At 37.1% G+C, this 22,730-nt stretch overlaps 27 non-coding genes across 27 annotated transcripts; all 27 read left to right on the forward strand.

The window, feature by feature from the left end:
• Window positions 1–194: 194 nt before the first annotated feature.
• On the forward strand, window positions 195–276 carry TRNAL-UAG (transfer RNA leucine (anticodon UAG)). The gene has a single exon. It is a non-coding gene; the product is annotated as a tRNA-Leu (tRNA).
• Window positions 277–1,013: 737 nt separating this feature from the next.
• Window positions 1,014–1,095, forward strand: TRNAL-AAG (transfer RNA leucine (anticodon AAG)). The gene has a single exon. It is a non-coding gene; the product is annotated as a tRNA-Leu (tRNA).
• Window positions 1,096–1,506: 411 nt separating this feature from the next.
• On the forward strand, window positions 1,507–1,588 carry TRNAL-UAG (transfer RNA leucine (anticodon UAG)). The gene has a single exon. It is a non-coding gene; the product is annotated as a tRNA-Leu (tRNA).
• A 737-nt stretch (window positions 1,589–2,325) lies between these two features.
• TRNAL-AAG (transfer RNA leucine (anticodon AAG)) lies at window positions 2,326–2,407 on the forward strand. Its single transcript has one exon. It is a non-coding gene; the product is annotated as a tRNA-Leu (tRNA).
• Window positions 2,408–2,818: 411 nt separating this feature from the next.
• TRNAL-UAG (transfer RNA leucine (anticodon UAG)) lies at window positions 2,819–2,900 on the forward strand. The gene has a single exon. It is a non-coding gene; the product is annotated as a tRNA-Leu (tRNA).
• Window positions 2,901–3,637: 737 nt separating this feature from the next.
• TRNAL-AAG (transfer RNA leucine (anticodon AAG)) lies at window positions 3,638–3,719 on the forward strand. The gene has a single exon. It is a non-coding gene; the product is annotated as a tRNA-Leu (tRNA).
• Window positions 3,720–4,130: 411 nt separating this feature from the next.
• TRNAL-UAG (transfer RNA leucine (anticodon UAG)) lies at window positions 4,131–4,212 on the forward strand. The gene has a single exon. It is a non-coding gene; the product is annotated as a tRNA-Leu (tRNA).
• A 737-nt stretch (window positions 4,213–4,949) lies between these two features.
• TRNAL-AAG (transfer RNA leucine (anticodon AAG)) lies at window positions 4,950–5,031 on the forward strand. The gene has a single exon. It is a non-coding gene; the product is annotated as a tRNA-Leu (tRNA).
• A 1,233-nt stretch (window positions 5,032–6,264) lies between these two features.
• TRNAL-AAG (transfer RNA leucine (anticodon AAG)) lies at window positions 6,265–6,346 on the forward strand. Its single transcript has one exon. It is a non-coding gene; the product is annotated as a tRNA-Leu (tRNA).
• A 1,181-nt stretch (window positions 6,347–7,527) lies between these two features.
• TRNAL-AAG (transfer RNA leucine (anticodon AAG)) lies at window positions 7,528–7,609 on the forward strand. Its single transcript has one exon. It is a non-coding gene; the product is annotated as a tRNA-Leu (tRNA).
• An 861-nt stretch (window positions 7,610–8,470) lies between these two features.
• On the forward strand, window positions 8,471–8,552 carry TRNAL-UAG (transfer RNA leucine (anticodon UAG)). Its single transcript has one exon. It is a non-coding gene; the product is annotated as a tRNA-Leu (tRNA).
• Window positions 8,553–9,289: 737 nt separating this feature from the next.
• Window positions 9,290–9,371, forward strand: TRNAL-AAG (transfer RNA leucine (anticodon AAG)). The gene has a single exon. It is a non-coding gene; the product is annotated as a tRNA-Leu (tRNA).
• Window positions 9,372–9,781: 410 nt separating this feature from the next.
• TRNAL-UAG (transfer RNA leucine (anticodon UAG)) lies at window positions 9,782–9,863 on the forward strand. Its single transcript has one exon. It is a non-coding gene; the product is annotated as a tRNA-Leu (tRNA).
• Window positions 9,864–10,599: 736 nt separating this feature from the next.
• TRNAL-AAG (transfer RNA leucine (anticodon AAG)) lies at window positions 10,600–10,681 on the forward strand. Its single transcript has one exon. It is a non-coding gene; the product is annotated as a tRNA-Leu (tRNA).
• Window positions 10,682–12,245: 1,564 nt separating this feature from the next.
• Window positions 12,246–12,327, forward strand: TRNAL-AAG (transfer RNA leucine (anticodon AAG)). Its single transcript has one exon. It is a non-coding gene; the product is annotated as a tRNA-Leu (tRNA).
• Window positions 12,328–12,360: 33 nt separating this feature from the next.
• TRNAL-UAG (transfer RNA leucine (anticodon UAG)) lies at window positions 12,361–12,442 on the forward strand. Its single transcript has one exon. It is a non-coding gene; the product is annotated as a tRNA-Leu (tRNA).
• A 746-nt stretch (window positions 12,443–13,188) lies between these two features.
• TRNAL-UAG (transfer RNA leucine (anticodon UAG)) lies at window positions 13,189–13,270 on the forward strand. Its single transcript has one exon. It is a non-coding gene; the product is annotated as a tRNA-Leu (tRNA).
• A 737-nt stretch (window positions 13,271–14,007) lies between these two features.
• On the forward strand, window positions 14,008–14,089 carry TRNAL-AAG (transfer RNA leucine (anticodon AAG)). Its single transcript has one exon. It is a non-coding gene; the product is annotated as a tRNA-Leu (tRNA).
• Window positions 14,090–14,499: 410 nt separating this feature from the next.
• On the forward strand, window positions 14,500–14,581 carry TRNAL-UAG (transfer RNA leucine (anticodon UAG)). The gene has a single exon. It is a non-coding gene; the product is annotated as a tRNA-Leu (tRNA).
• A 736-nt stretch (window positions 14,582–15,317) lies between these two features.
• TRNAL-AAG (transfer RNA leucine (anticodon AAG)) lies at window positions 15,318–15,399 on the forward strand. The gene has a single exon. It is a non-coding gene; the product is annotated as a tRNA-Leu (tRNA).
• Window positions 15,400–16,628: 1,229 nt separating this feature from the next.
• TRNAL-UAG (transfer RNA leucine (anticodon UAG)) lies at window positions 16,629–16,710 on the forward strand. The gene has a single exon. It is a non-coding gene; the product is annotated as a tRNA-Leu (tRNA).
• Window positions 16,711–17,569: 859 nt separating this feature from the next.
• On the forward strand, window positions 17,570–17,653 carry TRNAL-UAG (transfer RNA leucine (anticodon UAG)). Its single transcript has one exon. It is a non-coding gene; the product is annotated as a tRNA-Leu (tRNA).
• Window positions 17,654–18,554: 901 nt separating this feature from the next.
• Window positions 18,555–18,636, forward strand: TRNAL-AAG (transfer RNA leucine (anticodon AAG)). Its single transcript has one exon. It is a non-coding gene; the product is annotated as a tRNA-Leu (tRNA).
• A 1,229-nt stretch (window positions 18,637–19,865) lies between these two features.
• TRNAL-UAG (transfer RNA leucine (anticodon UAG)) lies at window positions 19,866–19,947 on the forward strand. The gene has a single exon. It is a non-coding gene; the product is annotated as a tRNA-Leu (tRNA).
• Window positions 19,948–20,806: 859 nt separating this feature from the next.
• Window positions 20,807–20,890, forward strand: TRNAL-UAG (transfer RNA leucine (anticodon UAG)). Its single transcript has one exon. It is a non-coding gene; the product is annotated as a tRNA-Leu (tRNA).
• Window positions 20,891–21,791: 901 nt separating this feature from the next.
• On the forward strand, window positions 21,792–21,873 carry TRNAL-AAG (transfer RNA leucine (anticodon AAG)). The gene has a single exon. It is a non-coding gene; the product is annotated as a tRNA-Leu (tRNA).
• A 415-nt stretch (window positions 21,874–22,288) lies between these two features.
• Window positions 22,289–22,370, forward strand: TRNAL-UAG (transfer RNA leucine (anticodon UAG)). Its single transcript has one exon. It is a non-coding gene; the product is annotated as a tRNA-Leu (tRNA).
• The last annotated feature ends 360 nt before the right edge of the window (window positions 22,371–22,730 follow it).

Here is a 22,730-nt window from a genome sequence, read left to right on the forward strand (position 1 = left end):
TTAACCATTTCTCATCTAGTTTGCATGGCAACCAATATTCTTTAAAAAAAATCTTTTCTCACTTATGTTAAGAGCATCTAAAATGCTTAACATAAAACATATTTTTACGTATTTCTTTACTACAACAACAACATTTTCAGTAATTCTAGTTCTAGATTCCAGACAGTGAGAAACTATAAGTTACCTTTAAATGTGGTAGCATGGCCGAGTGGTCTAAGGCGCTGGATTTAGGCTCCAGTCTCTTTGGAGGCGTGGGTTCAAATCCCACTGCTGCCATAATTATTTTCCAAAAACAAAATCAGTTATTTTCTCTTAAAGTTCAAATTCTATCTGGTGTATGATAGTTGCTGGGACAATTCAACAACAGAGTTCAAAAAAGTTTATCATATCTACTAGATACTTTTCAAAAATATTTCTAAAGACTGTAGAGACATAAAAATTAACTTGAAGTGATTACAATTGGATGCATTGGGCATCCTGGCATTCGGGAAGCTGCAAGTCAGGAAACTGATAGCAGAATCCCAAACACTGGTAAAACGACTGATTTTGGAACTCTGTCCTATGTGTAGGGGATGTTATGGTTCAATGGCAGGGGGTGGGGTAATGGTTAGGCACTTAGAAGGGAGGTTAAGAGTTTGGAACTATAGGAGTATGTTTAAGGTTATGCTGCAGATAGGAAGGGTCATGGTAAGATACTAAGAGGTTTTGGAGTTAGGCATTGGAAGGAAAAGAATTAAGGATAGGCTGCAGGTATGTTCAGTGTTAGAGTTAGGGGCTCGATGTTGAAAGTTAGAAGGCTAACCTAGCAAGTGTCAGAATTGTGAGCATTGAGATGTCCCTAATATTGCAATGACCACCAGAAACCCAAGCACCAGTATCACGTACCTAACCCTAACCATATGTGAATGCTCTAATAAATCTCAATATGTTTTTTTACTTCATATAAAGTGAACAAAACACATTTAAATAATCATTTGATAGATCTTTGAGCCACATGAACACTGCACCTATGAGGTAGCATGGCCGAGCGGTCTAAGGCGCTGGATTAAGGCTCCAGTCTCTTCGGAGGCGTGGGTTCAAATCCCACTGCTGCCATATTTATTATTGATATATATTGTTAGAGGTTGATGTTTTCATTGTTCTTTCCACAATAATGCAATTCAATTAAAAAATAAGTGTTCATCATCACATTGTTATAACAGCTAATTTCTTTCTTTGCTAACTTCCCAAAGCTGCCATATACATTTTTCAAAGAAAATGTCAGTGATTGGTTTCAAAGTGGTAAACTCGACTAAAATGCAAATTAATTAAAAATTAACCATTTCTCATCTAGATTGCATGGCAACCAATATTCTTTAAAAAAAAATTCTCACTTATGTTAAGAGCATCTAAAATGCTTAACATAAAAAAGATTTTTACGTATTTCTTTACTACAACAACAACATTTTCTGTAATTTCTAGTTCTAGATTCCAGACTGTGAGAAACTATGAGTTACCTTTAAGTGTGGTAGCATGGCCGAGCGGTCTAAGGCGCTGGATTTAGGCTCCAGTCTCTTCGGAGGCGTGGGTTCAAATCCCACTGCTGCCATAATTATTTTCCAAAAACAAAATCAGTTATTTTCTCTTAAAGTTCAAATTCTATCTGGTGTATGATAGTTGCTGGGACAATTCAACAACAGAGTTCAAAAAAGTTTATCATATCTACTAGATACTTTTCAAAAATATTTCTAAAGACTGTAGAGACATAAAAATTAACTTGAAGTGATTACAATTGGATGCATTGGGCATCCTGGCATTCGGGAAGCTGCAAGTCAGGAAACTGATAGCAGAATCCCAAACACTGGTAAAACGACTGATTTTGGAACTCTGTCCTATGTGTAGGGGATGTTATGGTTCAATGGCAGGGGGTGGGGTAATGGTTAGGCACTTAGAAGGGAGGTTAAGAGTTTGGAACTATAGGAGTATGTTTAAGGTTATGCTGCAGATAGGAAGGGTCATGGTAAGATACTAAGAGGTTTTGGAGTTAGGCATTGGAAGGAAAAGAATTAAGGATAGGCTGCAGGTATGTTCAGTGTTAGAGTTAGGGGCTCGATGTTGAAAGTTAGAAGGCTAACCTAGCAAGTGTCAGAATTGTGAGCATTGAGATGTCCCTAATATTGCAATGACCACCAGAAACCCAAGCACCAGTATCACGTACCTAACCCTAACCATATGTGAATGCTCTAATAAATCTTAATATGTTTTTTTACTTCATATAAAGTGAACAAAACACATTTAAATAAACATTTGATAGATCTTTGAGCCACATGAATAATGCACACATGAGGTAGCATGGCCGAGCGGTCTAAGGCGCTGGATTAAGGCTCCAGTCTCTTCGGAGGCGTGGGTTCAAATCCCACTGCTGCCATATTTATTATTGATATATATTGTTAGAGGTTGATGTTTTCATTGTTCTTTCCACAATAATGCAATTCAATTTAAAAATAAGTGTTCATCATCACATTGTTATAACAGCTAATTTCTTTCTTTGCTAACTTCCCAAAGCTGCCATATAAATTTTTCAAAGAAAATGTCAGTGATTGGTTTCAAAGTGGTAAACTCGACTAAAATGCAAATTAATTAAAAATTAACCATTTCTCATCTAGATTGCATGGCAACCAATATTCTTTAAATAAAAATTCTCACTTATGTTAAGAGCATCTAAAATGCTTAACATAAAAAAGATTTTTACGTATTTCTTTACTACAACAACAACATTTTCTGTAATTTCTAGTTCTAGATTCCAGACTGTGAGAAACTATGAGTTACCTTTAAGTGTGGTAGCATGGCCGAGCGGTCTAAGGCGCTGGATTTAGGCTCCAGTCTCTTCGGAGGCGTGGGTTCAAATCCCACTGCTGCCATAATTATTTTCCAAAAACAAAATCAGTTATTTTCTCTTAAAGTTCAAATTCTATCTGGTGTATGATAGTTGCTGGGACAAATCAACAACAGAGTTCAAAAAAGTTTATCATATCTACTAGATACTTTTCAAAAATATTTCTAAAGACTGTAGAGACTTAAAAATTAACTTGAAGTGATTACAATTGGATGCATTGGGCATCCTGGCATTCGGGAAGCTGCAAGTCAGGAAACTGATAGCAGAATCCCAAACACTGGTAAAACGACTGATTTTGGAACTCTGTCCTATGTGTAGGGGATGTTATGGTTCAATGGCAGGGGGTGGGGTAATGGTTAGGCACTTAGAAGGGAGGTTAAGAGTTTGGAACTATAGGAGTATGTTTAAGGTTATGCTGCAGATAGGAAGGGTCATGGTAAGATACTAAGAGGTTTTGGAGTTAGGCATTGGAAGGAAAAGAATTAAGGATAGGCTGCAGGTATGTTCAGTGTTAGAGTTAGGGGCTCGATGTTGAAAGTTAGAAGGCTAACCTAGCAAGTGTCAGAATTGTGAGCATTGAGATGTCCCTAATATTGCAATGACCACCAGAAACCCAAGCACCAGTATCACGTACCTAACCCTAACCATATGTGAATGCTCTAATAAATCTCAATATGTTTTTTTACTTCATATAAAGTGAACAAAACACATTTAAATAAACATTTGATAGATCTTTGAGCCACATGAACACTGCACCCATGAGGTAGCATGGCCGAGCGGTCTAAGGCGCTGGATTAAGGCTCCAGTCTCTTCGGAGGCGTGGGTTCAAATCCCACTGCTGCCATATTTATTATTGATATATATTGTTAGAGGTTGATGTTTTCATTGTTCTTTCCACAATAATGCAATTCAATTAAAAAATAAGTGTTCATCATCACATTGTTATAACAGCTAATTTCTTTCTTTGCTAACTTCCCAAAGCTGCCATGTAAATTTTTCAAAGAAAATGTCAGTGATTGGTTTCAAAGTGGTAAACTCGACTAAAATGCAAATTAATTAAAAATTAACCATTTCTCATCTAGATTGCATGGCAACCAATATTCTTTAAATAAAAATTCTCACTTATGTTAAGAGCATCTAAAATGCTTAACATAAAAAAGATTTTTACATATTTCTTTACTACAACAACAACATTTTCTGTAATTTCTAGTTCTAGATTCCAGACTGTGAGAAACTATGAGTTACCTTTAAGTGTGGTAGCATGGCCGAGCGGTCTAAGGCGCTGGATTTAGGCTCCAGTCTCTTCGGAGGCGTGGGTTCAAATCCCACTGCTGCCATAATTATTTTCCAAAAACAAAATCAGTTATTTTCTCTTAAAGTTCAAATTCTATCTGGTGTATGATAGTTGCTGGGACAATTCAACAACAGAGTTCAAAAAAGTTTATCATATCTACTAGATACTTTTCAAAAATATTTCTAAAGACTGTAGAGACATAAAAATTAACTTGAAGTGATTACAATTGGATGCATTGGGCATCCTGGCATTCGGGAAGCTGCAAGTCAGGAAACTGATAGCAGAATCCCAAACACTGGTAAAACGACTGATTTTGGAACTCTGTCCTATGTGTAGGGGATGTTATGGTTCAATGGCAGGGGGTGGGGTAATGGTTAGGCACTAAGAAGGGAGGTTAAGAGTTTGGAACTATAGGAGTATGTTTAAGGTTATGCTGCAGATAGGAAGGGTCATGGTAAGATACTAAGAGGTTTTGGGGTTAGGCATTGGAAGGAAAAGAATTAAGGATAGGCTGCAGGTATGTTCAGTGTTAGAGTTAGGGGCTCGATGTTGAAAGTTAGAAGGCTAACCTAGCAAGTGTCAGAATTGTGAGCATTGAGATGTCCCTAATATTGCAATGACCACCAGAAACCCAAGCACCAGTATCACGTACCTAACCCTAACCATATGTGAATGCTCTAATAAATCTCAATATGTTTTTTTACTTCATATAAAGTGAACAAAACACATTTAAATAATCATTTGATAGATCTTTGAGCCACATGAACACTGCACCCATGAGGTAGCATGGCCGAGCGGTCTAAGGCGCTGGATTAAGGCTCCAGTCTCTTCGGAGGCGTGGGTTCAAATCCCACTGCTGCCATATTTATAATTTATATATATTGTTAGAGGTTGATGTTTTCATTGTTCTTTCCACAATAATGCAATTCAATTAAAAAATAAGTGTTCATCGTCACATTGTTATAACAGCTAATTTCTTTCTTTGCTAACTTCCCAAAGCTGCCATATAAATTTTTCAAAGAAAATGTCAGTGATTGGTTTCAAAGTGGTAAACTCGACTAAAATGCAAATTAATTAAAAGTTAACCATTTCTCATCTAGATTGCATGGCAACCAATATTCTTTAAAAAAAAATCTTTTCTTACTGATGTTAAGAGCATCTAAAATGCTTAACATAAAACAGATTTTTACGTATTTCTTTACTACAACAACAACATTTTCTGTAATTCTAGTTCTAGATTCCAGACTGTGAGAAACTATGAGTTACCTTTAAGTGTGGTAGCATGGCCGAGCGGTCTAAGGCGCTGGATTTAGGCTCCAGTCTCTTCGGAGGAGTGGGTTCAAATCCCACTGCTGCCGTAATTATTTTCCAAAAACAAAATCAGTTATTTTCTCTTAAAGTTCAAATTCTATCTGGTGTATGATAGTTGCTGGGACAATTCAACAACAGAGTTCAAAAAAGCTTATAATATCTACTAAATACTTTTCAAAAATATTTCTAAAGACTGTAGAGACATAAAAATTAACTTGAAGTGATTACAATTGGATGCATTGGGCATCCTGGCATTCGGGAAGATGCAAGTCAGGAAACTGATAGCAGAATCCCAAACACTGGTAAAACGACTGATTTTGGAACTCTGTCCTATGTGTAGGGGATGTTATGGTTCAATGGCAGGGGGTGGGGTAATGGTTAGGCACTAAGAAGGGAGGTTAAGAGTTTGGAACTATAGGAGTATGTTTAAGGTTATGCTGCAGATAGGAAAGGTCATGGTAAGATACTAAGAGGTTTTGGGGTTAGGCATTGGAAGGAAAAGAATTAAGGATAGGCTGCAGGTATGTTCAGTGTTAGAGTTAGGGGCTCGATGTTGAAAGTTAGAAGGCTAACCTAGCAAGTGTCAGAATTGTGGGCATTGAGATGTCCCTAATATTGCAATGACCACCAGAAACCCAAGCACCAGTATCACGTACCTAACCCTAACCATATGTGAATGCTCTAATAAATCTCAATATGTTTTTTTACTTCATATAAAGTGAACAAAACACATTTAAATAATCATTTGATAGATCTTTGAGCCACATGAACACTGCACCCATGAGGTAGCATGGCCGAGTGGTCTAAGGCGCTGGATTAAGGCTCCAGTCTCTTCGGAGGCGTGGGTTCAAATCCCACTGCTGCCATAATTATTTTCCAAACACAAAATCAGTTATTTTCTCTTAAAGTTCAAATTCTATCTGGTAGTTGCTGGGACAATTCAACAACAGAGTTCAAAAAAGTTTATCATATCTACTAGATACTTTTCAAAAATATTTCTAAGGACTGTAGAGACATAAAAATTAACTTGAAGTGATTACAATTGGATGCATTGGGCATCCTGGCATTCGGGAAGCTGCAAGTCAGGAAACTGATAGCAGAATCCCAAACACTGGTAAAACGACTGATTTTAAGCGGTCTAAGGCGCTGGATTAAGGCTCCAGTCTCTTTGGAGGCGTGGGTTCAAATCCCACTGCTGCCATATTTATTATTGATATATATTGTTAGAGGTTGATGTTTTTATTGTTCTTTCCACAATAATGCAATTCAATTAAAAAATAAGTGTTCATCATCACATTGTTATAACAGCTAATTATTTTCCAAAAACAAAATCAGTTATTTTCTCTTTAAATTTCAAATTCTATCTGGTGTATGATAGTTGCTGGGACAATTCAACAACAGAGTTCAAAAAAGTTTATCATATCTACTAGATACTTTTCAAAAATATTTCTAAAGACTGTAGAGACATAAAAATTAACTTGAAGTGATTACAATTGGATGCATTGGGCATCCTGGCATTCGGTAAGCTGCAAGTCAGGAAACTGATAGCAGAATCCCAAACACTGGTAAAACGACTGATTTTGGAACTCTGTCCTATGTGTAGGGGATGTTATGGTTCAATGGCAGGGGGTGGGGTAATGGTTAGGCACTAAGAAGGGAGGTTAAGAGTTTGGAACTATAGGAGTATTTTTAAGGTTATGCTGCAGATAGGAAGGGTCATGGTAAGATACTAAGAGATTTTGGAGTTAGGCATTGGAAGGAAAAGAATTAAGGATAGGCTGCAGGTATGTTCAGTGTTAGAGTTAGGGGCTCGATGTTGAAAGTTAGAAGGCTAACCTAGCAAGTGTCAGAATTGTGAGCATTGAGATGTCCCTAATATTGCAATGACCACCAGAAACCCAAGCACCAGTATCACGTACCTAACCCTAACCATATGTGAATGCTCTAATAAATCTCAATATGTTTTTTTACTTCATATAAAGTGAACAAAACACATTTAAATAATAATTTGATAGATCTTTGAGCCACATGAATACTGCACCCATGAGGTAGCATGGCCGAGCGGTCTAAGGTGCTGGATTAAGGCTCCAGTCTCTTCGGAGGCGTGGGTTCAAATCCCACTGCTGCCATATTTATTATTGATATATAATACCTTTAAGTGTGGTAGCATGGCCGAGCGGTCTAAGGCGCTGGAGTTAGGCTCCAGTCTCTTCGCAGGCGTGGGTTCAAATCCCACTGCTGCCATAATTATTTTCCAAACACAATATCAGTTATTTTCTCTTAAAGTTCAAATTCTATCTGGTAGTTGCTGGGACAATTCAACAACAGAGTTCAAAAAAGTTTATCATATCTACTAGATACTTTTCAAAAATATTTCTAAGGACTGTAGAGACATAAAAATTAACTTGAAGTGATTACAATTGGATGCATTGGGCATCCTGGCATTCGGGAAGCTGCAAGTCAGGAAACTGATAGCAGAATCCCAAACACTGGTAAAACGACTGATTTTAAGCGGTCTAAGGTGCTGGATTAAGGCTCCAGTCTCTTTGGAGGCGTGGGTTCAAATCCCACTGCTGCCATATTTATTATTGATATATATTGTTAGAGGTTGATGTTTTCATTGTTCTTTCCACAATAATGCAATTCAATTAAAAAATAAGTGTTCATCATCACATTGTTATAACAGCTAATTTCTTTCTTTGCTAACTTCCCAAAGCTGCCATATAAATTTTTCAAAGAAAATGTCAGTGATTGGTTTCAAAGTGGTAAACTCGACTAAAATGCAAATTAATTAAAAATTAACCATTTCTCATCTAGATTGCATGGCAACCAATATTCCTTAAAAAAAAATTCTCAATTATGTTAAGAGCATCTAAAATGCTTAACATAAAACAGATTTTTACGTATTTCTTTACTACAACAACAACATTTTCTGTAATTTCTAGTTCTAGATTCCAGACTGTGAGAAACTATGAGTTACCTTTAAGTGTGGTAGTATGGCCGAGCGGTCTAAGGCGCTGGATTTAGGCTCCAGTCTCTTCGGAGGCGTGGGTTCAAATCCCACTGCTGCCATAATTATTTTCCAAAAACAAAATCAGTTATTTTCTCTTAAATTTCAAATTCTATCTGGTGTATGATAGTTGCTGGGACAATTCAACAACAGAGTTCAAAAAAGTTTATCATATCTACTAGATACTTTTCAAAAATATTTCTAAAGACTGTAGAGACATAAAAATTAACTTGAAGTGATTACAATTGGATGCATTGGGCATCCTGGCATTCGGTAAGCTGCAAGTCAGGAAACTGATAGCAGAATCCCAAACACTGGTAAAACGACTGATTTTGGAACTCTGTCCTATGTGTAGGGGATGTTATGGTTCAATGGCAGGGGGTGGGGTAATGGTTAGGCACTAAGAAGGGAGGTTAAGAGTTTGGAACTATAGGAGTATGTTTAAGGTTATGCTGCAGATAGGAAGGGTCATGGTAAGATACTAAGAGGTTTTGGAGTTAGGAATTGGAAGGAAAAGAATTAAGGATAGGCTGCAGGTATGTTCAGTGTTAGAGTTAGGGGCTCGATGTTGAAAGTTAGAAGGCTAACCTAGCAAGTGTCAGAATTGTGAGCATTAAGATGTCCCTAATATTGCAATGACCACCAGAAACCCAAGCACCAGTATCACGTACCTAACCCTAACCATATGTGAATGCTCTAATAAATCTCAATATGTTTTTTTACTTCATATAAAGTGAACAAAACACATTTAAATAATCATTTGATAGATCTTTGAGCCACATGAACACTGCACCCATGAGGTAGCATGGCCGAGCGGTCTAAGGCGCTGGATTAAGGCTCCAGTCTCTTCGGAGGCGTGGGTTCAAATCCCACTGCTGCCATATTTATTATTGATATATATTGTTAGAGGTTGATGTTTTCATTGTTATTTCCACAATAATGCAATTCAATTAGAAAAAAAGTGTTCATCATCACATTGTTATAACAGCTAATTTCTTTCTTTGCTAACTTCCCAAAGCTGCCATATAAATTTTTCAAAGAAAATGTCAGTGATTGGTTTCAAAGTGGTAAACTCGACTAAAATGCAAATTAATTAAAAATTAACCATTTCTCATCTAGATTGCATGGCAACCAATATTCTTTAAAAAAAAATTCTCACTTATGTTAAGAGCATCTAAAATGCTTAACATAAAACATATTTTTACGTATTTCTTTACTACAACAACAACATTTTCTGTAATTCTAGTTCTAGATTCCAGACTGTGAGAAACTATGACTTACTTTTAAGTGTGGTAGCATGGCCGAGCGGTCTAAGGCGCTGGATTTAGGCTCCAGTCTCTTCGGAGGCGTGGGTTCAAATCCCACTGCTGTCATAATTATTTTCCAAAAACAAAATCAGTTATTTTCTCTTAAAGTTCAAATTCTATCTGGTGTATGATAGTTGCTGGGACAATTCAACAACAGAGTTCAAAAAAGTTTATCATATCTACTAGATACTTTTCAAAAATATTTCTAAAGACTGTAGAGACATAAAAATTAACTTGAAGTGATTACAATTGGATGCATTGGGCATCCTGGCATTCGGGAAGCTGCAAGTCAGAAAACTGATAGCAGAATCCCAAACACTGGTAAAACGACTGATTTTGGAACTCTGTCCTATGTGTAGGGGATGTTATGGTTCAATGGCAGGGGGTGGGGTAATGGTTAGGCACTAAGAAGGGAGGTTAAGAGTTTGGAACTATAGGAGTATGTTTAAGGTTATGCTGCAGATAGGAAGGGTCATGGTAAGATACTAAGAGATTTTGGAGTTAGGCATTGGAAGGAAAAGAATTAAGGATAGGCTGCAGGTATGTTCAGTGTTAGAGTTAGGGGCTCGATGTTGAAAGTTAGAAGGCTAACCTAGCAAGTGTCAGAATTGTGAGCATTGAGATGTCCCTAATATTGCAATGACCACCAGAAACCCAAGCACCAGTATCACGTACCTAACCCTAACCATATGTGAATGCTCTAATAAATCTCAATATTTTTTTTACTTCATATAAAGTGAACAAAACACATTTAAATAATCATTTGATAGATCTTTGAGCCACATGAACACTGCACCCATGAGGTAGCATGGCCGAGCGGTCTAAGGTGCTGGATTAAGGCTCCAGTCTCTTCGGAGGCGTGGGTTCAAATCCCACTGCTGCCATAATTATTTTCCAAACACAAAATCAGTTATTTTCTCTTAAAGTTCAAATTCTATCTGGTAGTTGCTGGGACAATTCAACAACAGAGTTCAAAAAAGTTTATCATATCTACTAGATACTTTTCAAAAATATTTCTAAGGACTGTAGAGACATAAAAATTAACTTGAAGTGATTACAATTGGATGCATTGGGCATCCTGGCATTCGGGAAGCTGCAAGTCAGGAAACTGATAGCAGAATCCCAAACACTGGTAAAACGACTGATTTTAAGCGGTCTAAGGCGCTGGATTAAGGCTCCAGTCTCTTTGGAGGCGTGGGTTCAAATCCCACTGCTGCCATATTTATTATTGATATATATTGTTAGAGGTTGATGTTTTCATTGTTCTTTCCACAATAATGCAATTCAATTAAAAAATAAGTGTTCATCATCACATTGTTATAACAGCTAATTTCTTTCTTTGCTAACTTCCCAAAGCTGCCATATAAATTTTTCAAAGAAAATGTCAGTGATTGGTTTCAAAGTGGTAAACTCGACTAAAATGCAAATTAATTAAAAATTAACCATTTCTCATCTAGATTGCATGGCAACCAATATTCTTTAAAAAAAAATTCTCACTTATGTTAAGAGCATCTAAAATGCTTAACATAAAACAGATTTTTACGTATTTCTTTACTACAACAACAACATTTTCTGTAATTTCTAGTTCTAGATTCCAGACTGTGAGAAACTATGAGTTACCTTTAAGTGTGGTAGCATGTCGAGCGGTCTAAGGCGCTGGATTTAGGCTCCAGTCTCTTCGGAGGCGTGGGTTTGAATCCCACTGCTGCCATAATTATTTTCCAAAAACAAAATCAGTTATTTTCTCTTAAATTTCAAATTCTATCTTGTGTATGATAGTTGCTGGGACAATTCAACAACAGAGTTCAAAAAAGTTTATCATATCTACTAGATACTTTTCAAAAATATTTCTAAAGACTGTAGAGACATAAAAATTAACTTGAAGTGATTACAATTGGATGCATTGGGCATCCTGGCATTCGGTAAGCTGCAAGTCAGGAAACTGATAGCAGAATCCCAAACACTGGTAAAACGACTGATTTTGGAACTCTGTCCTATGTGTAGGGGATGTTATGGTTCAATGGCAGGGGGTGGGGTAATGGTTAGGCACTAAGAAGGGAGGTTAAGAGTTTGGAACTATAGGAGTATGTTTAAGGTTATGCTGCAGATAGGAAGGGTCATGGTAAGATACTAAGAGATTTTGGAGTTAGGCATTGGAAGGAAAAGAATTAAGGATAGGCTGCAGGTATGTTCAGTGTTAGAGTTAGGGGCTCGATGTTGAAAGTTAGAAGGCTAACCTAGCAAGTGTCAGAATTGTGAGCATTGAGATGTCCCTAATATTGCAATGACCACCAGAAACCCAAGCACCAGTATCACGTACCTAACCCTAACCATATGTGAATGCTCTAATAAATCTCAATATGTTTTTTTACTTCATATAAAGTGAACAAAACACATTTAAATAATAATTTGATAGATCTTTGAGCCACATGAATACTGCACCCATGAGGTAGCATGGCCGAGCGGTCTAAGGTGCTGGATTAAGGCTCCAGTCTCTTCGGAGGCGTGGGTTCAAATCCCACTGCTGCCATATTTATTATTGATATATAATACCTTTAAGTGTGGTAGCATGGCCGAGCGGTCTAAGGCGCTGGAGTTAGGCTCCAGTCTCTTCGGAGGCGTGGGTTCAAATCCCACTGCTGCCATAATTATTTTCCAAACACAAAATCAGTTATTTTCTCTTAAAGTTCAAATTCTATCTGGTAGTTGCTGGGACAATTCAACAACAGAGTTCAAAAAAGTTTATCATATCTACTAGATACTTTTCAAAAATATTTCTAAGGACTGTAGAGACATAAAAATTAACTTGAAGTGATTACAATTGGATGCATTGGGCATCCTGGCATTCGGGAAGCTGCAAGTCAGGAAACTGATAGCAGAATCCCAAACACTGGTAAAACGACTGATTTTAAGCGGTCTAAGGTGCTGGATTAAGGCTCCAGTCTCTTTGGAGGCGTGGGTTCAAATCCCACTGCTGCCATATTTATTATTGATATATATTGTTAGAGGTTGATGTTTTCATTGTTCTTTCCACAATAATGCAATTCAATTAAAAAATAAGTGTTCATCATCACATTGTTATAACAGCTAATTTCTTTCTTTGCTAACTTCCCAAAGCTGCCATATAAATTTTTCAAAGAAAATGTCAGTGATTGGTTTCAAAGTGGTAAACTCGACTAAAATGCAAATTAATTAAAAATTAACCATTTCTCATCTAGATTGCATGGCAACCAATATTCCTTAAAAAAAAATTCTCACTTATGTTAAGAGCATCTAAAATGCTTAACATAAAACAGATTTTTACGTATTTCTTTACTACAACAACAACATTTTCTGTAATTTCTAGTTCTAGATTCCAGACTGTGAGAAACTATGAGTTATCTTTAAGTGTGGTAGTATGGCCGAGCGGTCTAAGGCGCTGGATTTAGGCTCCAGTCTCTTCGGAGGCGTGGGTTCAAATCCCACTGCTGCCATAATTATTTTCCAAAAACAAAATCAGTTATTTTCTCTTAAATTTCAAATTCTATCTGGTGTATGATAGTTGCTGGGACAATTCAACAACAGAGTTCAAAAAAGTTTATCATATCTACTAGATACTTTTCAAAAATATTTCTAAAGACTGTAGAGACATAAAAATTAACTTGAAGTGATTACAATTGGATGCATTGGGCATCCTGGCATTCGGTAAGCTGCAAGTCAGGAAACTGATAGCAGAATCCCAAACACTGGTAAAACGACTGATTTTGGAACTCTGTCCTATGTGTAGGGGATGTTATGGTTCAATGGCAGGGGGTGGGGTAATGGTTAGGCACTAAGAAGGGAGGTTAAGAGTTTGGAACTATAGGAGTATGTTTAAGGTTATGCTGCAGATAGGAAGGGTCATGGTAAGATACTAAGAGGTTTTGGAGTTAGGAATTGGAAGGAAAAGAATTAAGGATAGGCTGCAGGTATGTTCAGTGTTAGAGTTAGGGGCTCGATGTTGAAAGTTAGAAGGCTAACCTAGCAAGTGTCAGAATTGTGAGCATTAAGATGTCCCTAATATTGCAATGACCACCAGAAACCCAAGCACCAGTATCACGTACCTAACCCTAACCATATGTGAATGCTCTAATAAATCTCAATATGTTTTTTTACTTCATATAAAGTGAACAAAACACATTTAAATAATCATTTGATAGATCTTTGAGCCACATGAACACTGCACCCATGAGGTAGCATGGCCGAGCGGTCTAAGGCGCTGGATTAAGGCTCCAGTCTCTTCGGAGGCGTGGGTTCAAATCCCACTGCTGCCATATTTATTATTGATATATATTGTTAGAGGTTGATGTTTTCATTGTTATTTCCACAATAATGCAATTCAATTAGAAAAAAAGTGTTCATCATCACATTGTTATAACAGCTAATTTCTTTCTTTGCTAACTTCCCAAAGCTGCCATATAAATTTTTCAAAGAAAATGTCAGTGATTGGTTTCAAAGTGGTAAACTCGACTAAAATGCAAATTAATTAAAAATTAACCATTTCTCATCTAGATTGCATGGCAACCAATATTCTTTAAAAAAAAATTCTCACTTATGTTAAGAGCATCTAAAATGCTTAACATAAAACATATTTTTACGTATTTCTTTACTACAACAACAACATTTTCTGTAATTCTAGTTCTAGATTCCAGACTGTGAGAAACTATGACTTACCTTTAAGTGTGGTAGCATGGCCGAGCGGTCTAAGGCGCTGGATTTAGGCTCCAGTCTCTTCGGAGGCGTGGGTTCAAATCCCACTGCTGCCATAATTATTTTCCAAAAACAAAATCAGTTATTTCTCTTAAAGTTCAAATTCTATCTGGTGTATGATAGTTGCTGGGACAATTCAACAACAGAGTTCAAAAAAGTTTATCATATCTACTAGATACTTTTCAAAAATATTTCTAAAGACTGTAGAGACATAAAAATTAACTTGAAGTGATTACAATTGGATGCATTGGGCATCCTGGCATTCGAGAAGCTGCAAGTCAGGAAACTGATAGCAGAATCCCAAACACTGGTAAAACGACTGATTTTGGAACTCTGTCCTATGTGTAGGGGATGTTATGGTTCAATGGCAGGGGGTGGGGTAATGGTTAGGCACTAAGAAGGGAGGTTAAGAGTTTGGAACTATAGGAGTATGTTTAAGGTTATGCTGCAGATAGGAAGGGTCATGGTAAGATACTAAGAGATTTTGGAGTTAGGCATTGGAAGGAAAAGAATTAAGGATAGGCTGCAGGTATGTTCAGTGTTAGAGTTAGGGGCTCGATGTTGAAAGTTAGAAGGCTAACCTAGCAAGTGTCAGAATTGTGAGCATTGAGATGTCCCTAATATTGCAATGACCACCAGAAACCCAAGCACCAGTATCACGTACCTAACCCTAACCATATGTGAATGCTCTAATAAATCTCAATATGTTTTTTTACTTCATATAAAGTGAACAAAACACATTTAAATAATAATTTGATAGATCTTTGAGCCACATGAACACTGCACCCATGAGGTAGCATGGCCGAGCGGTCTAAGGCGCTGGATTAAGGCTCCAGTCTCTTCGGAGGCGTGGGTTCAAATCCCACTGCTGCCATAATTATTTTCCAAAAACAAAATCAGTTATTTTCTCTTAAAGTTCAAATTCTATCTGGTGTATGATAGTTGCTGGGACAACTCAACAACAGAGTTCAAAAAAGTTTATCATATCTACTAGATACTTTTCAAAAATATTTCTAAAGACTGTAGAGACATAAAAATTAACTTGAAGTGATTACAATTGGATGCATTGGGCATCCTGGCATTCGGTAAGCTGCAAGTCAGGAAACTGATAGCAGAATCCCAAACACTGGTAAAACGACTGATTTTGGAACTCTGTCCTATGTGTAGGGGATGTTATGGTTCAATGGCAGGGGGTGGGGTAATGGTTAGGCACTAAGAAGGGAGGTTAAGAGTTTGGAACTATAGGAGTATGTTTAAGGTTATGCTGCAGATAGGAAGGGTCATGGTAAGATACTAAGAGGTTTTGGAGCTAGGCATTGGAAGGAAAAGAATTAAGGATAGGCTGCAGGTATGTTCAGTGTTAGAGTTAGGGGCTCGATGTTGAAAGTTAGAAGGCTAACCTAGCAAGTGTCAGAATTGTGAGCATTGAGATGTCCCTAATATTGCAATGACCACCAGAAACCCAAGCACCAGTATCACGTACCTAACCCTAACCATATGTGAATGCTCTAATAAATCTCAATATGTTTTTTTACTTCATATAAAGTGAACAAAACACATTTAAATAATAATTTGATAGATCTTTGAGCCACATGAACACTGCACCCATGAGGTAGCATGGCCGAGCGGTCTAAGGCGCTGGATTAAGGCCCCAGTCTCTTCGGAGGCGTGGGTTCAAATCCCACTGCTGCCATATTTATTATTGATATATATTGTTAGAGGTTGATGTTTTCATTGTTATTTCCACAATAATGCAATTCAATTAGAAAAAAAGTGTTCATCATCACATTGTTATAACAGCTAATTTCTTTCTTTGCTAACTTCCCAAAGCTGCCATATAAATTTTTCAAAGAAAATGTCAGTGATTGGTTTCAAAGTGGTAAACTCGACTAAAATGCAAATTAATTAAAAATTAACCATTTCTCATCTAGATTGCATGGCAACCAATATTCTTTAAAAAAAAAATCTCACTTATGTTAAGAGCATCTAAAATGCTTAACATAAAACATATTTTTACGTATTTCTTTACTACAACAACAACATTTTCTGTAATTCTAGTTCTAGATTCCAGACTGTGAGAAACTATGACTTACCTTTAAGTGTGGTAGCATGGCCGAGCGGTCTAAGGCGCTGGATTTAGGCTCCAGTCTCTTCGGAGGCGTGGGTTCAAATCCCACTGCTGCCATAATTATTTTCCAAAAACAAAATCAGTTATTTCTCTTAAAGTTCAAATTCTATCTGGTGTATGATAGTTGCTGGGACAATTCAACAACAGAGTTCAAAAAAGTTTATCATATCTACTAGATACTTTTCAAAAATATTTCTAAAGACTGTAGAGACATAAAAATTAACTTGAAGTGATTACAATTGGATGCATTGGGCATCCTGGCATTCGGGAAGCTGCAAGTCAGGAAACTGATAGCAGAATCCCAAACACTGGTAAAACGACTGATTTTGGAACTCTGTCCTATGTGTAGGGGATGTTATGGTTCAATGGCAGGGGGTGGGGTAATGGTTAGGCACTAAGAAGGGAGGTTAAGAGTTTGGAACTATAGGAGTATGTTTAAGGTTATGCTGCAGATAGGAAGGGTCATGGTAAGATACTAAGAGATTTTGGAGTTAGGCATTGGAAGGAAAAGAATTAAGGATAGGCTGCAGGTATGTTCAGTGTTAGAGTTAGGGGCTCGATGTTGAAAGTTAGAAGGCTAACCTAGCAAGTGTCAGAATTGTGAGCATTGAGATGTCCCTAATATTGCAATGACCACCAGAAACCCAAGCACCAGTATCACGTACCTAACCCTAACCATATGTGAATGCTCTAATAAATCTCAATATGTTTTTTTACTTCATATAAAGTGAACAAAACACATTTAAATAATAATTTGATAGATCTTTGAGCCACATGAACACTGCACCCATGCGGTAGCATGGCCGAGCGGTCTAAGGCGCTGGATTAAGGCTCCAGTCTCTTCGGAGGCGAGGGTTCAAATCCCACTGCTGCCATATTTATTATTGATATATAATACCTTTAAGTGTGGTAGCATGGCCGAGCATGGCCGAGCGGTCTAAGGCGCTGGATTTAGGCTCCAGTCTCTTCGGAGGCGTGGGTTCAAATCCCACTGCTGCCATAATTATTTTCCAAAAACAAAATCAGTTATTTTCTCTTAAAGTTCAAATTCTATCTGGTGTATGATAGTTGCTGGGACAATTCAACAACAGAGTTCAAAAAAGTTTATCATATCTACTAGATACTTTTCAAAAATATTTCTAAAGACTGTAGAGACATAAAAATTAACTGTTTTCCAAAAACAAAATCAGTTATTTTCTCTTAAAGTTCAAATTCTATCTGGTGTATGATAGTTGCTGGGACAATTCAACAACAGAGTTCAAAAAAGTTTATCATATCTACTAGATACTTTTCAAAAATATTTCTAAAGACTGTAGAGACATAAAAATTAACTTGAAGTGATTACAATTGGATGCATTGGGCATCCTGGCATTCGGTAAGCTGCAAGTCAGGAAACTGATAGCAGAATCCCAAACACTGGTAAAACGACTGATTTTGGAACTCTGTCCTATGTGTAGGGGATGTTATGGTTCAATGGCAGGGGGTGGGGTAATGGTTAGGCACTAAGAAGGGAGGTTAAGAGTTTGGAACTATAGGAGTATGTTTAAGGTTATGCTGCAGATAGGAAGGGTCATGGTAAGATACTAAGAGGTTTTGGAGTTAGGCATTGGAAGGAAAAGAATTAAGGATAGGCTGCAGGTATGTTCAGTGTTAGAGTTAGGGGCTCGATGTTGAAAGTTAGAAGGCTAACCTAGCAAGTGTCAGAATTGTGAGCATTGAGATGTCCCTAATATTGCAATGACCACCAGAAACCCAAGCACCAGTATCACGTACCTAACCCTAACCATATGTGAATGCTCTAATAAATCTCAATATGTTTTTTTACTTCATATAAAGTGAACAAAACACATTTAAATAATAATTTGATAGATCTTTGAGCCACATGAACACTGCACCCATGAGGTAGCATGGCCGAGCGGTCTAAGGCGCTGGATTAAGGCTCCAGTCTCTTCGGAGGCGTGGGTTCAAATCCCACTGCTGCCATAATTATTTTCCAAAAACAAAATCAGTTATTTTCTCTTAAAGTTCAAATTCTATCTGGTGTATGATAGTTGCTGGGACAACTCAACAACAGAGTTCAAAAAAGTTTATCATATCTACTAGATACTTTTCAAAAATATTTCTAAAGACTGTAGAGACATAAAAATTAACTTGAAGTGATTACAATTGGATGCATTGGGCATCCTGGCATTCGGTAAGCTGCAAGTCAGGAAACTGATAGCAGAATCCCAAACACTGGTAAAACGACTGATTTTGGAACTCTGTCCTATGTGTAGGGGATGTTATGGTTCAATGGCAGGGGGTGGGGTAATGGTTAGGCACTAAGAAGGGAGGTTAAGAGTTTGGAACTATAGGAGTATGTTTAAGGTTATGCTGCAGATAGGAAGGGTCATGGTAAGATACTAAGAGGTTTTGGAGTTAGGCATTGGAAGGAAAAGAATTAAGGATAGGCTGCAGGTATGTTCAGTGTTAGAGTTAGGGGCTCGATGTTGAAAGTTAGAAGGCTAACCTAGCAAGTGTCAGAATTGTGAGCATTGAGATGTCCCTAATATTGCAATGACCACCAGAAACCCAAGCACCAGTATCACGTACCTAACCCTAACCATATGTGAATGCTCTAATAAATCTCAATATGTTTTTTTACTTCATATAAAGTGAACAAAACACATTTAAATAATAATTTGATAGATCTTTGAGCCACATGAACACTGCACCCATGAGGTAGCATGGCCGAGCGGTCTAAGGCGCTGGATTAAGGCCCCAGTCTCTTCGGAGGCGTGGGTTCAAATCCCACTGCTGCCATATTTATTATTGATATATATTGTTAGAGGTTGATGTTTTCATTGTTATTTCCACAATAATGCAATTCAATTAGAAAAAAAGTGTTCATCATCACATTGTTATAACAGCTAATTTCTTTCTTTGCTAACTTCCCAAAGCTGCCATATAAATTTTTCAAAGAAAATGTCAGTGATTGGTTTCAAAGTGGTAAACTCGACTAAAATGCAAATTAATTAAAAATTAACCATTTCTCATCTAGATTGCATGGCAACCAATATTCTTTAAAAAAAAAATCTCACTTATGTTAAGAGCATCTAAAATGCTTAACATAAAACATATTTTTACGTATTTCTTTACTACAACAACAACATTTTCTGTAATTCTAGTTCTAGATTCCAGACTGTGAGAAACTATGACTTACCTTTAAGTGTGGTAGCATGGCCGAGCGGTCTAAGGCGCTGGATTTAGGCTCCAGTCTCTTCGGAGGCGTGGGTTCAAATCCCACTGCTGCCATAATTATTTTCCAAAAACAAAATCAGTTATTTCTCTTAAAGTTCAAATTCTATCTGGTGTATGATAGTTGCTGGGACAATTCAACAACAGAGTTCAAAAAAGTTTATCATATCTACTAGATACTTTTCAAAAATATTTCTAAAGACTGTAGAGACATAAAAATTAACTTGAAGTGATTACAATTGGATGCATTGGGCATCCTGGCATTCGGGAAGCTGCAAGTCAGGAAACTGATAGCAGAATCCCAAACACTGGTAAAACGACTGATTTTGGAACTCTGTCCTATGTGTAGGGGATGTTATGGTTCAATGGCAGGGGGTGGGGTAATGGTTAGGCACTAAGAAGGGAGGTTAAGAGTTTGGAACTATAGGAGTATGTTTAAGGTTATGCTGCAGATAGGAAGGGTCATGGTAAGATACTAAGAGATTTTGGAGTTAGGCATTGGAAGGAAAAGAATTAAGGATAGGCTGCAGGTATGTTCAGTGTTAGAGTTAGGGGCTCGATGTTGAAAGTTAGAAGGCTAACCTAGCAAGTGTCAGAATTGTGAGCATTGAGATGTCCCTAATATTGCAATGACCACCAGAAACCCAAGCACCAGTATCACGTACCTAACCCTAACCATATGTGAATGCTCTAATAAATCTCAATATGTTTTTTTACTTCATATAAAGTGAACAAAACACATTTAAATAATAATTTGATAGATCTTTGAGCCACATGAACACTGCACCCATGCGGTAGCATGGCCGAGCGGTCTAAGGCGCTGGATTAAGGCTCCAGTCTCTTCGGAGGCGAGGGTTCAAATCCCACTGCTGCCATATTTATTATTGATATATAATACCTTTAAGTGTGGTAGCATGGCCGAGCATGGCCGAGCGGTCTAAGGCGCTGGATTTAGGCTCCAGTCTCTTCGGAGGCGTGGGTTCAAATCCCACTGCTGCCATAATTATTTTCCAAAAACAAAATCAGTTATTTTCTCTTAAAGTTCAAATTCTATCTGGTGTATGATAGTTGCTGGGACAATTCAACAACAGAGTTCAAAAAAGTTTATCATATCTACTAGATACTTTTCAAAAATATTTCTAAAGACTGTAGAGACATAAAAATTAACTGTTTTCCAAAAACAAAATCAGTTATTTTCTCTTAAAGTTCAAATTCTATCTGGTGTATGATAGTTGCTGGGACAATTCAACAACAGAGTTCAAAAAAGTCTATCATATCTACTAGATACTTTTCAAAAATATTTCTAAAGACTGTAGAGACATAAAAATTAACTTGAAGTGATTACAATTGGATGCATTGGGCATCCTGGCATTCAGGAAGCTGCAAGTCAGGAAACTGATAGCAGAATCCCAAACACTGGTAAAACGACTGATTTTGGAACTCTGTCCTATGTGTAGGGGATGTTATGGTTCAATGGCAGGGGGTGGGGTAATGGTTAGGCACTAAGAAGGGAGGTTAAGAGTTTGGAACTATAGGAGTATGTTTAAGGTTATGCTGCAGATAGGAAGGGTCATGGTAAGATACTAAGAGATTTTGGAGTTAGGCATTGGAAGGAAAAGAATTAAGGATAGGCTGCAGGTATGTTCAGTGTTAGAGTTAGGGGCTCGATGTTGAAAGTTAGAAGGCTAACCTAGCAAGTGTCAGAATTGTGAGCATTGAGATGTCCCTAATATTGCAATGACCACCAGAAACCCAAGCACCAGTATCACGTACCTAACCCTAACCATATGTGAATGCTCTAATAAATCTCAATATGTTTTTTTACTTCATATAAAGTGAACAAAACACATTTAAATAATCATTTGATAGATCTTTGAGCCACATGAACACTGCACCCATGAGGTAGCATGGCCGAGCGGTCTAAGGCGCTGGATTAAGGCTCCAGTCTGTTCGGAGGCGTGGGTTCAAATCCCACTGCTGCCATATTTATAATTTATATATATTGTTAGAGGTTGATGTTTTCATTGTTCTTTCCACAATAATGCAATTCAATTAAAAAATAAGTGTTCATCATCACATTGTTATAACAACTAATTTCTTTCTTTGCTAACTTCCCAAAGCTGCCATATAAATTTTTCAAAGAAAATGTCAGTGATTGGTTTCAAAGTGGTAAACTCGACTAAAATGCAAATTAATTAAAAGTTAACCATTTCTCATCTAGATTGCATGGCAACCAATATTCTTTAAAAAAAAATCTTTTCTCACTGATGTTAAGAGCATCTAAAATGCTTAACATAAAACAGATTTTTACATATTTCTTTACTACAACAACAACATTTTCTGCAATTTCTAGTTCTAGATTCCAGACTGTGAGAAACTATGAGTTACCTTTAAGTGTGGTAGCATGGCCGAGCGGTCTAAGGCGCTGGATTTAGGCTCCAGTCTCTTCGGAGGCGTGGGTTCAAATCCCACTGCTGCCATATTTATTATTGATATATATTGTTAGAGGTTGATGTTTTCATTGTTCTTTCCACAATAATGCAATTCAATTAAAAAATAAGTGTTCATCATCACATTGTTATAACAGCTAATTTCTTTCTTTGCTAACTTCCCAAAGCTGCCATATAAATTTTTCAAAGAAAATGTCAGTGATTGGTTTCAAAGTGGTAAACTCGACTAAAATGCAAATTAATTAAAAATTAACCATTTCTCATCTAGATTGCATGGCAACCAATATTCTTTAAAAAAAAATTCTCACTTATGTTAAGAGCATCTAAAATGCTTAACATAAAACAGATTTTTACGTATTTCTTTACTACAACAACAACATTTTCTGTAAT

Source organism: Crinia signifera, unplaced genomic scaffold, assembly GCF_055691185.1.
Source record: "Crinia signifera unplaced genomic scaffold, ASM5569118v1 HAP2_SCAFFOLD_130, whole genome shotgun sequence".
NCBI lineage: Eukaryota > Metazoa > Chordata > Amphibia > Anura > Myobatrachidae > Crinia > Crinia signifera.